Source organism: Schistocerca cancellata, chromosome 6 (genome assembly GCF_023864275.1).
Source record: "Schistocerca cancellata isolate TAMUIC-IGC-003103 chromosome 6, iqSchCanc2.1, whole genome shotgun sequence".
Classification (NCBI taxonomy): Eukaryota; Metazoa; Arthropoda; class Insecta; order Orthoptera; family Acrididae; genus Schistocerca; species Schistocerca cancellata.
The window spans coordinates 365,860,528-365,875,573 of NC_064631.1; the positions used below are offsets into that span (position 1 = coordinate 365,860,528).

Consider the following 15,046-nt stretch of genomic DNA (forward strand, 5'->3'; position numbering starts at 1 on the left):
TTCGATTTGTTATTACAAATTTAAGGTTTTCATTTCACTCACCCTCGTACTTGACAGGTTTCCTGCGGTTTGTGGCACCAGAGCCTACCCATAAGTCGTACATTTCCTGTAATTTACGTGCAGTTGGTTTATGGGCGCGGAGCTGGTGCCAGATAGCATCACAGTTGGGTTTCATTGGACACAGATAAGCCTAATTTTATGGGCGAGATATCAACGTGCGTTCACTATCATGCTCCTCAAACCATTTGTAGCTCGGTTGAGGCCATCTGACGTGAGTAGTTATCCTGCTGGAAGATGCCACCTCTGTTAGAGAAGACATCAAATATAATGGGTTACAGGTGGTCCCTAATAATGTTCACGTAGTCCACGGCTGTCATAGTATCTTCGACTACTAAAGCAAGTTCCATGGAAGCCCACCTGAATGTCGCTCCATAACATAATACAGCTCCCACCAGCGAGTGCCTGTGGCGCACTGCATGTTCGAGATGCCGCTCGCCTGGATGATGGTGTGTCTGGACGCGACCATCCACCTGATTTAACGATAAACAGGATTCATCTGACCAGGCGACACAAATCCACTGATTCACTGTCGAATCTCAACGATTCCGTGCCCACTGTAATAATAACTGATCTACATCTACATCTACATTTATACTCCGCAAGCCACCCAACGGTGTGTGGCGGAGGGCACTTTACGTGCCACTGTCATTACCTCCCTTTCCTGTTCCAGTCGCGTGTGGTTCGCGGGAAGAACGACTGTCGGAAAGCCTCCGTGCGCGCTCTAATCCCTCTAATTTAAGATTCGTGATCTCCTCAGGAGGTAGAAGTAAGGGGAAGCAATATATTTGATACCTCATCCAGAAACGCACCCTCTCGAAACCTGGACAGCAAGCTACACCGCAATGCAGAGCGCCTCTCCTGCAGAGTTCGCCACTTGAGTTTGTTAAACATCTCCGTAAAGCTATCACGCTTACCAAATAACCCTGTGACGAAACGCGCCGCTCGTCTTTGGATCTTCTCTATCTCCTCTGTCAACCCGACCTGGTACAGATCCCACACTGATGAGCAATACTCAAGTATAGGTCGAACGAGTGTTTTGTAGCCACCTCCTTTGTTGATGGACTATATTTTCTAAGGACTCTCCCAATGAATCTCAACCTGGCACCCGCCTTACCAACAATTAATTTTATATGATCATTCCACTTCAAATCGTTCCGCACGCATACTCCCAGATATTTTACAGAAGTAACTGCCTACAGTGTTTGTTCCGCTATCATATAATCATACAATAAAGGATCCTTCTTTCTATGTATTCGCAATACATTACATTTGTCTATGTTAAGGGTCAGTTGCCACTTCCTGCACCAAGTGCCTATCCGCTGCAGATCTTCTTGCATTTCGTTGCAATTTTCTAATGCTACAACTTCTCTGTATACTACAGTATCATCCTCGAAAAGCCGCATGGAACTTCCGACACTATCTACTAGGTCATTTATATATATTGTGAAAAGCAATGGTCCCATAACACTCCCCTGTGGCACGCCAGAGGTTACTTTAACATCTGTAGACGTCTCTCCATTGAGAACAACATTCTGTTTGCTAAAAATACTTCAATCCAGCCACACAGCTGGTCTGATATTCCGTAGGCTCTTACTTTGTTTAGAGAGTGCGGAACTGTATCGGACGCCTTCCGGAAGTCAAGGAAAATGGCATCTACCTGGGATCCCGTATCTATTATTTTCTGGATCTCATGAACAAATAAAGCGAGTTGGGTCTCACACGATCGCTGTTTCCGGAATCCATGTTGATTCCTAGAGAGTAGATTTTGGGTTCCCAGAAATGACATGATACGCGAGCAGAAAACATGTTCTGAAATTCTACAACAGATCGATGTCAGAGATATAGGTCTATCGTTTTGCGCATCTGCTCGACAACCCTTCTTGAAGACTGGGACTACCTGTGCTCTTTTCCAATCATTTGGAACCTTCCGTTCCTCTAGAGACTTGCTGGACACGGCTGTTAAAAGGGGGGCAAGTTCTTTCGCGTACTCTGTGTAGAATAGAATTGGTATCCCGTCAGGTCCAGTGGACTTTCCTCTGTTGAGTGATTTCAGTTGCTTTTCTATTTCTTATTTCGATGGCAGTCATTTCTTCGTTTGTGCGAGAATTTAGAGAAGGAACTGCAGTGCGGTCTTCCTCTGTGAAACAGCTTTGGAAAAAAGGTGTTTAGTATTTCAGTCATTCTCTGTTTCAATGCCATCATCATCTCAGAGTGTTTGGATATGCTGTTTCGAGCCACTTACTGATTTAACGTAAGACCAGAACTTCCTAGGATTTTCTGTCAAGTCGGTACATAGAATTTTACTTTCGAATTCACGCATAGCCCTCCTTACGCTAACTTTGACATCGTTTAGCTTCTGTTTGTCTGAGAGGTTCTGGCTGCGTTTAAATTTGCAGTGAAGCTCTCTTTGCTTTCGCAGTAGTTTCCTAGCTTTGTTGTTGAACCACGGTGGGTTTTCCCGTCCCTCACAGTTTTACTCGGCACGTACCTGTCTAAAACGCATTTTACGATTGCCTTGAACTTTTTCCATAAACACTCAACATTGTCAATGTCGGAACAGAAATTTTCGTTTTGATCTGTTAGGTAGTCTGAAATCTGCCGTCTATTACTCTTGCTAAACAGATAAACCTTCCTTCCTTTTTTTATATTCCTATTTACTTCCATATTCAGGGATGATGTTCTTGGGTGAACATGGGAACACACAGGGGTCCTCAGCTGCGTGACACCATGTTGAACACTGTGCAGTGACCGGTGTGCTCCAAAACACTTGTGCCTGCGCCAACATTGTAATCTGTCGTCAATATGTCACAGATCGACGCCTATCCTGCTTTAGAGAGCGGGCAAGCGTCCGATCCCTATATTGTGTGGTGAGGTATGGACGCCCAACTTCATGTAGCCTGCTCATGGTTTCAGCATTCGTCAACCATGTTTCATAGATGCTCACGACAGTAGCATGAGAACAGTCGACTGGCTTTGCCTTTCCGAGACTAGCGCTCGCAGGCACTGGGCCACAACAATCTGGCTTTTGTCAAAGTCGCTCAAGTCGGCGGAATTTCGTATCTGCGCCACTTATCGTTGCTACAATGATTCCTCATTCGTCTCTGCACAGCTAATATACTTCTCTTCTGGTGTCACGTGCCCTCAGTACCAACAGGCAGGACAGAACCCTGTGGTGGACAGAGGTCTTAATCGTTTTGGCTCCTCAGTGTAGTGTGCCCTCTATCATGCATACACAGCATGCTCTTGTACTCTATCACTCAAATGAGAAGCGTGCATATCGAAGGGTTTTGATCCTGTCAGTACAAATAACTCAAATGTTGTCATGTCATGACAGGTCGATTTTCAGTTGTGATACAGGATGCATTTCATGTAATCAGAATTGAAAACTGGCATATGCAGAACAGGATATGGACACCACAACACAACAACTTCAAGTAGCCCTCAAACATGAGAGCCACAGAGGTTGCATGCTGCACATCCTTAGCCTGTCTAAGGGTAGCACTTGCATATGTGCAGTATGCATGTATTTTTGAGTGGAGACCTAGAAACTCCACAGTCAGGGACACTTTCAGCTCATCTTTCACAAGCTGATAACCTTAGCCCGCTTTATGCCGCAAGGACTCTATACTGCATATCCAAATACGTCAAATGTACTGGGATGGCACTTTATTGATTCATATGGACCCCAAATAGATAGAGCTGTCTGTATCCATATGACTCTTCAAAATGAGGTTTCACCAACTCATAAAAGAACTAGTATATGTGGATTTGGGATAGGTCTGATATAGGATGTTTCAAAAGAACAGCCTGATTTTGAGCGGCAATGATTACGAAACATGGGATGTGCTGGTAAGGAAATGTGTGTTGTTTGAATGAGCGTGGCTAAGAGTTGCAGGATATCGCCGCTAGATGTGAGTCAACGCGTTTTCTCAATTTGTAGTCAGTCAGACGTAAGATGGCGTCCGCTCAACAGAAAGCGTTTTGTGTGCTGTAGACTGCGGAGAGTGCGCCAGTGATTTCGGTCCAGAGTGCTTTTCGTTGGTGTTTTGGAACTGGTCAGTCTACACCCAGAAACATTTGTCGTTGGTATCGTTAATTTTAAGAGACAGGGTGTTTGCGCAAAGGTAAGAGTCCAGATCGACCTCGCACTTCTGATGACATTGTGGAAAGAATTCGAAAGACGTTTGCATGGTGTCCACCAAAGTCTACTGTCGTCTTTTAGTCTATAAAACATACAGACTACAGTTACCGCAAGGTTTTCGGTTTGGTGATAAAAGGAAACGGGTTGACTTAAGCAGCGCTCTGCTAGAGGACATGGAAGATGATCATTTTCAATACAGTTAATTTTCAGAGATGTAGCAACATTTCATGTTAGCGGCAATGTCAACCGACATAACGCGCAAATATTGGGACTCCAGAAGCCTCATGACATTATTGAGCACGAGAGAGACTCGGGTAAAGTGAACATTTTTTGTGACGTTTATCATAAAAAGAGTGTACGGTGCCTTTTTAAGGTAAACACGGTGAGGGTAAACACGGCGACTGGAATGTGCTATCTTCAAATGCTGCAGAACTGACTTTTTCCACAACTTCAGGAGGGCTCCGATGATATCGGTTTCAACACGATGGTGCTCCACCACATTTCCACAACAACGTACGTCAGTTTCTCAGTTATACCTCGCCTCAACGCTAGATAGGGCGCACAGGACTCCGAGACAATGCTCTGCATTCTTGTCCTCCAAGATCGCCAGACATGACCCCATGCGATTTTTTCTAGTGGGGTCATGTGAAGAAAAGTGTATTCGTCTCCTCTTTACCTCGTGACATAGAAAAAGTGAAGAGCAGAATAAGATGTTCCATAATTTCTATAAAAGCAGATACATTGTGTAAAGCTTATGAGGGTTTGAGCTATCGACTACATGTTGTTCGTGCTGTTGCTGGCGGACACATAGAGTATTGTAATAGCATAGCTAAGAGTTAATATTTTGGGAGTATCTTGCAATCCTTCCCATGTTTTTAGTACGTTTTTATTAACAAAAATGGAGTTTCGGATGCAGGTAATTTTTTGAAACACTTACTCACAGACACCGGTTTTTTGAAATCTATTTAAAGCGTAGCCATCTCCAGAGTGACGAGACCTTTGTTGAAGACTGCAATCTATTTAAAATTTGGTCTGTCAATATAATCTGCTTCTCCATAGTGTCCCCCTCCTCCACCTCCCCCCCCCCCAATTGGTGACTAAATGAATTCCGCGATATTATCTAACATCTATCATTTTCAATAGGTTTGCAGAAAACTGCATAATTCACAAGTCCGCAAAAATCTGTCTCAAATATCCTAATCTTTTCAGTATTTACATCAATGTATTCCTTCTAGCAGGAACGCTACTTGGTCCGCTGCTCGTGGTCGTGCGGTAGCCTTCTCGCTTCCCGCGCCCGGGTTCCCGGGTTCGATTCCCGGCGGGGTCAGGGATTTTCTCTGCCTCGTGATGACTGGGTGTTGTGTGATGTCCTTAGGTTAGTTAGGTTTAAGTAGTTCTAAGTTCTAGGGGACTGATGACCATAGATGTTAAGTCCCATAGTGCTCAGAGCCATTTGAACCAGCCATTTTGAACGCTGCTTGAAGAATATAGAATAGGTGTCCCTAACCAGTTTCAACCCCAACTTGAGACACTGATGAAGATCACGTTAATGTAGTTTGTACCTGGTTTTTCCCCATCAGTGTTGACAATAGTTTGGAGTGGGAATAGTCTGACGGAAATTGACCCTTTGGACTCAGCGGCTAATCACTCTGCACGTCTTGCAAACTAATAGGATACATTACAACTGCCTTGAAAACATATCCCGTATCAGAATCTAACAGAATATCTGAGAATTTACCCTAAACCGACGATTTCATCATTAGACAGCCATCGAAATCTTTGAATACATAGAGATTGTTGCCTGACATGCCTGTATAAATAATTTACATAATAGTATATGATGTAACTTTAATTGCCAGATGCATTCAACTGTTTATGTACTCGCGAGTTATTTTCTTGCTGTGCCTATGGACACTGGCGTAGCCCCTAGAAAATCCCTCGTTCAAAAGACAGCATGTAAACATCAGCCAAGTATTTAATAATGACACGTATCTCTGTCAATATTGCATCCCACAAAAGCCCTGGCGTGGTGTGGTAGTAGGTATGGTCCAAAGAGTATGTCTTCAGGCATACACTCCAGAATCGTTCGTAAATGTCTACATGTACGCATGCATCTGCATCTATGAACAGCTTTGTATATTCTCTGAAATTAGAGACATTGATCTCCTGCTGTACAGTCACCAGATGCCCCTACATATGATTTGTCAGTGCCTGAAAGTCTGCTGGAGAATGCAGTTATGTCAGGCAATGTGGTTTCGTTGAGCTTCTCCCTCGAACACGGTTATTCGTATGGGGAAAACCCTCTTCTTTGTTACGAGCTGACACTTGGCACCAATGAGAAATACAGCTCAACTGAGATATAAATCCTCCTGATGCATGATTTTAGCAAGCAGTGTAAATATCATTGAGTCCAGGAGGTGATTCTGTGAATCTCGGAATATTGAAATTTTCTGAAATGGAATGTCCCACATGTCTAGCTCCATCTACTATTCCATGTTCAAAGTCTGTTAATCCCTGCCATATCCCTGTTCAATTCCGCGTTCGGCTATCCAGATTTAGGTTTTTCATGATTTCCAGATATCACTTAAGGCAAATGCTGAGATGGTTCCTTTAAAAGGACGCAATCATGTCAGAAACCTTTCACATGAATCACCTGAGTATAAATGACAGCTTCGCCAGTGAACTACAGATGGCCAAAACTGATCTTTTCAGATATCAGATCAAACACTGACTGGAATGATCTAACTTTTTCTTTCATGACTCACCACTCATTATTCAATGACAAAAATAAATAAAAGGAAGTCACCTTCCATTTTTAATTCAGTTCATTATGCTTATTTTCATTTTTAATTAACAAAACAACATTCTTTGTAACGAATCTTTTCAAAATGCTCCCAAAAGTGCATTCCCTGTTAATAAACTTCGGAAAAAGCGTGTCTGTTTCACACGAGTTAGTAGTTAACTTGTAGCAAGTATGAAGTTGAAAACCTCTGTCTTTCAAAAATTACATAAAAAACCTGAAGTCGGGTACGGGGTAGAACTCAGTAGTGTGTATCTACATCTACACCCCCACGTTCCTCCATAAGGCATGACGATGACGCCACCGGCAGAGGATTGCACGGTGGTCGGCCGGAGATGTTTAGCCAACTTGGCGCCAGAACGGCGGTACTTTCCTTTTTTCTTATTATTTTTATTTTCTCGGGAACCTCTGTTACTCTGTGATACGAGTGCTTGATTACGCTCGATCTCGTCTTACGCCTTCACCACAAGCTGTTGTAATTCTATGCTACAAACTCTCGATTTGTCCTTATTCCCTCCACTTCACGTTCTTGTGCATGCTTCCATGTGGATACACATTGTTTTTCGTATTTGTAAGCAACATCTGTATCATACTGTGTAAGCTTGCATAGAAACTGTGGTGGAGAACTATAAGTGCATCTTAAACGTTCAACGAATAAAGTAAAGAAATGGCCGACACCAACATAATAGAAATAATCTGCATTGTCCACAGCACTATTTTTAGCGACGTCAGTAACGCTGCGGGTTGAGAAGCTTTTCTTTTCATTGTTTTTTTTTCTTTTTTTAATTGCCTGAAACTCTGATGTCAATCAGATTTGGAAATGTGCCTAAATGTCAAGCAAACAGCTGTGCACTATAACCGCGACGAGTGTCCCCTCATTTCCTTACGTATGTCGTAACACGAGGCGTCAACACCTCATATAGCCTTTCGGGAGGACGACTGTTCAATTCCGCGTTCGTCTATCCAGTTTTAGGTTTTTCGTCATTTCCTTATATCACGTAAGGCAAATGCCGAGATGGTTCCTTTAAAAGGACTCAACCGATTTTTTTCAGCATCTTTCCATAACCCGAGCTTGTGCCCCATCTGTAATGACCTCGTTGTCTACGAGATGTTAAACACTAATCTTCCTTCCTTTTTACCTGCTGTAGCGTTATGAAGACAAGATGGACTCATTTACGCGTGTTTGCATGGAATTTCAAGTACTGTCTTTCATTGTCATATTCTGCCGGTCAGTCAGTTTTCTGCGGCAGAAGTCATGAACGTGTCTTCCGCTTACCCACGACGTTGTGCTTGGTGGCGGTAAAACTGTCTTTCCATTCGTCCGACTGTCTCGGAAGCACCCGCTCATTGCTTTGTTTGAAGGAGGTGATCCCCCGTGTTAAACAAAACGAGTCAGAACATTGTTGCAGAAGCAACGACAAAAGCATGCCTAATCTGAACGAACGCAAAACCCCCAAGATTGGCGATCATTTACAGAAGGTCGAAATTTAGCGTGGACTTCAATGTGAAATGCTTATAGTAGTTTCCACAACGAAACTTTGTCTCGAAACCTTGCAGAAAATGCAAAGAGATTATGATCGTACGTAAATCATGCCAGCGGCAAGACACAGTCAATGCCTTCTCTGCGTGATAGCAATGGAAACACTATCGACGACAGTGCTGCCAAATAAGAGTTACTAAACACAGCCTTCCTAAATTTCTTCACCACAGAAGGTTAACTAAATATTCCAGAATTCAAATCAGCAACAGCTGCCAGCATCAGTAATTTAGAAGCAGATAGTCTGGGAGCAGTGAAGCTACTTAATAACAGCAAGTCTTCCTGTCCAGACTAAATACCAAATAATTTCCTTTCAGAGTATGCTGATGCAATATCTCTATACACAGCAATCACATACAACCGTTCGCCCGAAGGAAGATCCGTACCCAAAGAGTGGGAAGTTGGCCAAGTCACACAAATATTCAAGAAAGTAGTAGAAGTAATCTACTAAATTACAGGTCCATATCATTAAAGTAATATGCAACAGCAGTTTGGAGCATATATTGTGTTCGAATGTTATGAATTACCTCGAAGAGAACGGTCTACAGTCAAGACGAATTTAGAAAACGTCGTTCTTGTGAAACACAACTAGCTCTTTACACGCACGAAATTTTGAGTTTTATTGACAAGGGATTTCAAATTGATTCCGTATTTCTAGATTTCCAGAAGGCCTTTGACAAGGTACAGCACAATCGGCTTGTAATGTAATAGTGTGCTTATGGAATATCGTCTCAGTTATGTGCCTGGTTTCGTGATTTCCTGTCAGTGAGGTCACAGTTCGTAGTAACTGACGGAAAGTCATGGAATAGAACGGAAGTGATTTCAGGCGTTCCCCAAGATAGTGTTACAGGTCCTCTGCAGTTCCTTGGAGACAAAGTGAGCAACAGTCTTAGGTTGTTTGCAGATGATGCTGTTGTTTATCGTCTAGTAACGTCATCAGGAGATCAAAACAAACTGCTAAGCGATTTAGAAAAGATACGTACCTGTATGGTGTGAGAATTGGCAATTGATCCTAAATAACGAAAAGCGTTAGGTCATCCACATGAGTGCTAAAAGAAATCCCCTCCACTTGTTTACACGATATGTTAGTCAAATCGTAAATTCAACTAATTCCTACGAATTACAATTACGAACAACTTAAATTGGAAAGTATGCAATGAAAAGATTGTGACTAAGGAAAACCAAAGACTGCGGTTAATTGGCAGAACGCTTAGAAGATTCAACAGATCTGCTGAAGAGACTGCCTACATTACCTTGTCCGTCCTCTTCTGGAGTACTGCTGCGCGGTGTGGGATCCTTACCAGGTACGACTAACAGAGTACATCGATAAAGTTCAAAGAAGAGAAGCACTCTTTATATTATCTCGAAATAGGGGCGAGTATATCACTGACATGATACAGTATTTGGGATGGATATAATTAAAACAAAGGCGTTTTTCGTTGCGGCGGAATCTGCTCACGAAATTACAATCAGCAACTTTCTCCTTCGAATGCGAAAATATTTTGTTGATGAAGTCCTAGATCGTAATAATAAAATAAGGGAAATAAGAGCTCAGACGTAGGTGTTCATTTTGCACGAGCTGTTCGAGATCGGAATAACAGAGAATTACTGTGAAGGTGGTTCGATGAACCCTCTGCCAGGCACTTCAGTGTGTTTTGTGGAGTTTAATGTAGATGTAGATGTAGAACACCAAGTAGGCTGGCTCAGTACTGTCAGCGAGAACGATCAGAACAACCTGTACAGCTGTGAACAAGTACGGGGCTAGATTCAATGATGGCAGGGAATGGAAAGAAAAGCATTATGAAACAAAATAAAATTAGCTTTAATGTCAAACAAAAACCAAATAATAACCAAAGTAAAGGTAATCCGGTGGAATACAGATCTCTATGAAATGAAAATTACTGCAGCATATGTGATTATTACATTGTTGCTTTCTCTTAGGCACGACGTCAACCAGTTTGTGAAAATGGATACCAACTGAGACGACGCACTGCAGTTAGTTCGGACTGGAGTTACGCATTTTATTGAAATTTTCGCTGCTGGGAAAGGTTTCTCCTTGAGAACTAGCAGGCAAAATACTTCACACGGCGGTAGAGCCAATACAGTGGTAACCGACTGTTCCAGGCACCCATTAGTGTATCTATGATGGGAGCAATCTTGTCCGCTGTCAAATGCCAACTAGTTAAATGGGACTGTAGTTCGCATGTCCTCGTGCCAAGCCGATTACAAGCATGTGCGCGCAAAGTCTGCAAATCAACTTAATTACTTTTTTCGTGTTTTCTGCAAAAAGCAAAATTTAGTGCTATTAATTATCTTGGCTGATGTGCAGACACCGCTGCTGGCTGTCGCTCCGGTACCTGCTTGTGCTTGTGCGGAAGCTGGGCAGGGCGCCTGGCGAGCTACCACTGGATCTGCCTTTGTTCGCACTGAGGGATCGGCAGGGGGCCACGTGCGGCGCGCTTGCATTGTTCCCCGCCAGAATGGCGTCCGCGCCGGGCGCTCTGCTCGCCCCATTTGCGTGGGAGGCGCTCTGAATGCGTAGCGGCCGCCGTCGCCTGCTGTTCGCCCTCCTGCTCGCTTACCTTATCACAGAAAGCACACAGACCCAGGCCGTGTGATGCCACCTCAGACACCCTCGGGCATGTGGCAGTTATGACTGGTCATTTGGACAGTTAACGTAGGTTTCTGTAAGTCGGGGGGAGCGGGATGTGAACTGCTGGTGAATATCCATTGAAGGAGGTGAGAGAATAAGGTAGGAGAACAGACCTTCGTCTGGGTGAACTATCTTTCACTCTCCGCTACACAGAAATCATGTAAGACAGAACACATCCACTACCTTTGCTATCTCTTTTTACACTATCTTATTAAAAGCGTATGGACACGTATTAGTCGGCATTAATTTGAGGTGTGTCCGCCCTTCGCCGGTACGACGGCTACAGCTCTACTGGCGACACTTTCAATGAGGTGTCAGAATTTCTGTGGAGGAATGTTTCGCTGTTTGCTTGTTATTGCTCGCGTAACAACTAATACATTGATGAATGGATGAGATTAATATGTTGCTACGAAAAGAGCCCTGAAATACTTTTTAGGGATGCTGTGCTGTGACATTCTTTGGGTCATTAATTCTCAACAAAACAAAATATATTATGTTCTTAATATTCTGGATCTGGCTTTCTATAAAGGCAACATTGATTCGTTACTGTAACTCGCTATAAAGTTCAACCTATCTTTCTTACTTTACAGTTATTGAAAAGGTTACTGAAAATTATTTCGTTACTGATGTTACAGTACGCAATATTTGTTCAACATCAAAATTTTGCAGTGGATATTTGTTAACAGTAAAACACCAATAAGTACCACGACTAACACGAAAATATGAGACTATTATCAGAGAAAAAATGTTTTTACTATAATGTTTGACAGACCAGAACTACGCACAGCAAGATTTCTTTTTGTCATGAAGGTAAATTATCTTTTTGCACTGTTAATAATATAATATCATCCGCAGCCCTCGTTCACCTGTAAAACACATCATAAAATCTGCTGCTCTGTCCTGCAATCCCGAAAGCTGAAAGAAATAATTTTAGTTCGCTATTACCTGTCTCGCGTCCGTCGGCCGTCGTAATTTAATATATTATTTACCACAAAAATTTATTGGTGATGGTGATTGTTGCCGACTTACGTGGTGGGCCTTAATAAAAATGACATTTCATTTTATTTTGATTCACAATTAAATGCTTCTGTGAAGTTCTCTTTTTTTTTAACAATATTGAACTTGAGTGGAAATTATTTTTTACTTCAATGAAGGTTACACTCGCTGAATCTTAAAACATGAGCATATTAAGTTGAACAATGGAATAAACTTTTCATATTAATTTCCTCGGCTAGTCAGTTCACTGTAAAGCAAAAAATCTTTAGTTATTAATTACAATTGCGGCCCACACACGCGCGAGAGTATTTTTTCTTACCTCCGTTAACCATTGCATTGTAGTCGGAGTCCTGGCTCTGGTTCTCGGCTGTGGTACTGAAAATAAGAATCTTAAAGCTACGTATTTTCTGCAACGTCGGGCGGCTGTGGAGAAAAATGTATATTATGTTAATAGCGGGCGAGTTTTTCGTTTCCGATAAATTTTATAAGTTAATATCGCCACGTAATTGCGCCGTTGGCTGCATCGGCCGCTGCGATTGTTGCCCTGTAAATTACTCGAATGCAGGTTAATTAAAGGAAGGCGGACATGAAATCGGGATCACCTCTTACAAATTAAAAGTGAACAATGATATTAAATAAATATATTATCTGCTTAATTAGTACAAATATGCTTACATTTGCCAGCACTCGCCAGATGTCCGTCTACACGCAACCAAGACAAGATAAGACGTGAAGACGACTAAAAAATTAACAAAAGAGCGTATCTTGTCGTGTCTTTAGATCATTTTGTTATATTTCTTTGCCCTCGAAACTTACACAGAGAAATTATTATTTTACGGGTACATGAGAAAAATGTATATTATTCAATTTTTAAATGTCTCTTCTTTATAAATACTGTTTTTTAAGTCTTTTCGTATTATTTCACTGGGTACGCTATACCTGTTCGCTTCTTTGCGGTATGATTGGTTTCGTTTCATGCAGTTTGAATGCGCCGCGGCTGCGACTCGTTCGTTCGTAACGCAGCTCTGCGCCACGAATAATATTTAAATAGCTGAAAATGTCTTAAGAGAATGGGATAAAATGCCAGGCAAGCTTATTACAAATCATAAAGCAAGACTTCACTAAGTAACTGTATTCAAAACATTTAGACAGATTAAATTCTTACACACCTTTACAAATCAATGCCTAATGGCGTCCTTCTCTCAATCTTGACCGAAGAATGCTACACAAGAATAGTTACAATATAGCGTCACAGGCTCTTCCTACACACGTAACTCCAAAAGACGACAGAGAAATTAATGCTCGGTCACTACTATTTATACTCGGTGTGATATATTTTCATCTTTGTTTGATAAGTATCGTCTGCGGCGGTTTCAGTACTCGCCGATACAGATATTATCTTTTAAAAAAATCGGTACATAATTCTATACAAGTATAAAACATGCCACATAATGGTTTCTCTTTATTACATAAAGATCACACAATCATTGTCCATGCAGAAATAAAATTACAATTATCCAATTCAATTATTTTTTTTTCTTTTTTACCACATATAATATGTGTTTTGCCAGGAGACGTTACAAATGGCAGCCTGTTTCCCCTCGAGAGCCGATACTAGATGATGTAGTGTTATTGAACGCTGGGGTATGCACCGAAGTCGGCATTCTCACTTGTGCCAAAGTTGTTGCATTGGCTTCACGCAGGGACTCTGAGCAGGCCAGTACATTTCAGGAATGTTATCGTCCACAAACATTCCCTCACAGATGCTGCTTCACGACAGGGTGCATTATCATGCTGATACAGACAGTCTTCGGCTGCGAACTGTTTCTCTACTGTACGCAGTGCACCACGTCGTAAAATGTGTTCAAATCCTTCGACATTTAAAGTTTTCTTAAGCGCAATAAGGAGACCACACACTAATTACGTCCATACTGTAACACTACCTCCTCTGTACTTTGCTGTTGACACTACACAAGATGGCAGGTAACATTCTGCAGGAAACCGCCAGCCCCAAACCCTTCCGCCGGATCGCCAAAGGATATACAGTCAGTCATTGTTCCAAATTAGTCATTTCCAGGCATCCACTACCCAGTGACGTCACTCTTTACACCGTTTCTAGCTTAGCTTAGCATTCATTACGGAAACATGTGACTTAAGACGTAAAGCTCGACCACTGTAAAAAAAAAAAAAAAAAAAAAAAAAAAAGAAGAAAGGACTCCTCCCGAACAACCCATGAAGGCACAACGGTACCGACCGGCCGCAGTGGTATCCTCAGCCCACAGTCTTAACTGGATGCGGATATGGAGGGGCATGTAGCCAGCTCGTCGCTCTCCCGCCGTATGTCACTTTGCGAGACAGGAGCCGCTACTTCTCAATCAAGTAGCTCCTCCGTTTGCCTCACAAGGGCGAAATGCACCCCACTTGCCAACAGCGCTCGGCAGACCTGATGGTCACCCATTCAGATGCTAGCCCAGCCCAACAGCGCTTAACTTCGGTGATCTGACGGGAACCGGTTTTACCACTGTGGCAAGGCCGTTGATTTCGACTATCTACCCCATTATTTTTAACTCTCTACGTTTCTAGCATTTGTAGACTTAGAGAAAGCTTTTGACAATGTTGACTGGAATACTCTCTTTCAAATTCTAAAGGTGGCAGGGGTAAAATACAGGGAGCGAAAGGCTATTTACAATTTGTACAGAAACCAGATGGCAGTTATAAGAGTCGAGGGACATGAAAGGGAAGCAGTGGTTGGGAAGGGAGTGAGACAGGGTTGTAGCCTCTCCCCGATGTTATTCAATCTGTATATTGAGCAAGCAGTAAAGGAAACAAAAGAAAAATTCGGAGTAGGTATTAAAATCC

The 15,046-nt window shown here is 42.4% G+C and overlaps 1 pseudogene; it reads right to left on the reverse strand.

The window, feature by feature from the left end:
* Positions 1–14,609: 14,609 nt before the first annotated feature.
* LOC126089748 (5S ribosomal RNA) lies at positions 14,610–14,727 on the reverse strand (annotated as a pseudogene).
* Between the last annotated feature and the right edge of the window lie 319 nt (positions 14,728–15,046).